Here is a 1,763-nt window from a genome sequence, read left to right on the forward strand (position 1 = left end):
GCCCGCCAGGAACTCAAGCAGCCGCCCACGCCTGGCCGAGAGCGCGAGTGGGCGGTGGCCGAGACCTGCCAGATACTTGACCCCAACACCCTCCCTGGCTTCAGCCAGCGCGCGCTGCGCCTCCCCCCGCCAGCAGGGGGCGCGGCGGCGAAGCCCCAGTGGGCCTGCGCGGAGCAGCTGGCGCTTCGACGTCTGCCACGGGGCGCTGCGCGCAGGCGCCCTCCGGGTCATCGTCACGCCACGTGGCCTCTGCGTAGGCGTGGTGATGGCGCCGCCCCGGCTGGCGGAGCCCGTCGGCCTCGTGGAGGCCTCGCGTCAGGCTTGGGGGGTTGGCTGCATCTACTGCACCCTGAACGGGGAGCGGAGTCCCAGGCGGCGGGCGCCCGGGTGTTGGTCGTGGACGCCCATCGAGCCCGCTGGCTTCACCGCTGACCTGAGGTCCCACGCGGCGGCCAGGCCTTCGCCTGCTGTGGGTTTGACCTCTGGCAGGTCCCGCCCAGAGGCCCCTCCCCCACGATAGCAGCCCCAGCCAGAGGGTGCCCTGATCGAAGGCATCCTACCCCCCGGGGCCCTGAGCGGGACACAGCACAGCACCACGATCACCCACAGGAACAAGCCCATCACGCCCGCAGAGACTGTCCAGACGCAGGGTGCCCACCCCCGACAGTTTTGCGGGGCGCACTCCGTGTCATTGCGCAACGTGAACGCTGGATGCCATTTCCTTCAATATTTATTTCAGGATTGCAAGGGCAAGACGAATGCCCTCAGCAGTGCGGGGAAGGAAGGGATGCGACACCCAACACTTTTATTTATTTATGTATGTGTGTGTTTATTTCATTTCGTTTCTTCAGAGGGAAACTCAGATGCCCAAAAAATAAGTAAATAAACGCATTAAGAGGTTTATTTGGGTAAATGGCCCCTATTGGATTTTTCCCCCAGAAAAAGAGAAGGAACAAGCAAGCTGGTGGGCTTTTCTGTTTGGACAGAAACTTCACGGCAGGACATCTTGTGCCGTGTCACATTGAGCACTTCCAGCTGTGATGGTGCCAGTGGAGTCATAAATTTGAGATGGCGGTAAAAGAAAAAAGACAATCTGTCCGGGGCGGAGAGACAGGTAAATAGACAGCATAGCGTGATAAGTGCAACAACACAGAAGGTTGTAAGATAGCGCAGAGACAGGAGTGGTTAACTCCGTGTTGGGATGGAGTATTTCAGTCATCCCTTCATTCTGTAAGCATTTCCTGGACACACACTAGGTGCTGCAATGGACAAAAACCCGGACAAATACGTTTTCCAGCAGAAAGGAAAAGAGACATTTCAAGCAGAGGAGACCACATACGTGCATAGATGTCTGAAAGATTATGGTGTGCGTGAAGAACTGTAAGACACTCCAAATGGAGAATAAAAAGTGGAGAAAAGCAGCAGATGTGGCTGAAGTGTGCAATTACTCATACTATGGATTCAAAGCAATAATTCATACTATATGCAGGAAACAGCATGAGTGAGTTGTGTGGAGCCTCAAACCCCAGACAGTGTTTCTGCATATTAGGTGATCGGTAAAGTCCTAAGCTTCTAGTAGAGTCTAGGTGCCTGTACCGTGGGAATGCTTAACATTTCTGGCCTCAGCCTGCACCCTTGGAGGTGGGGAGGGCCCTGTTAAGTGGCGTCAGAGAATCACCTCACTCTCTCTCTTGGGCGGGAGGACCCTCAGCTGGTGGTGTCTCTTCCCCACCCGACGGTCCACCAAGGGGCAGGACAAGTGC

The 1,763-nt window shown here is 56.4% G+C and overlaps 1 long non-coding RNA gene across 1 annotated transcript; it reads left to right on the forward strand.

Moving 5' to 3' along the window:
• The first annotated feature begins 358 nt into the window (after window positions 1-358).
• Window positions 359-1,359, forward strand: LOC121013572 (uncharacterized). The gene is made up of 3 exons (XR_005782780.1): window positions 359-469; window positions 987-1,114; window positions 1,257-1,359. It is a non-coding gene; the product is annotated as an uncharacterized LOC121013572 (long non-coding RNA).
• The last annotated feature ends 404 nt before the right edge of the window (window positions 1,360-1,763 follow it).

Source organism: Herpailurus yagouaroundi, unplaced genomic scaffold (genome assembly GCF_014898765.1).
Source record: "Herpailurus yagouaroundi ecotype Mexico unplaced genomic scaffold, PumYag 199, whole genome shotgun sequence".
Lineage (NCBI taxonomy): Eukaryota > Metazoa > Chordata > Mammalia > Carnivora > Felidae > Herpailurus > Herpailurus yagouaroundi.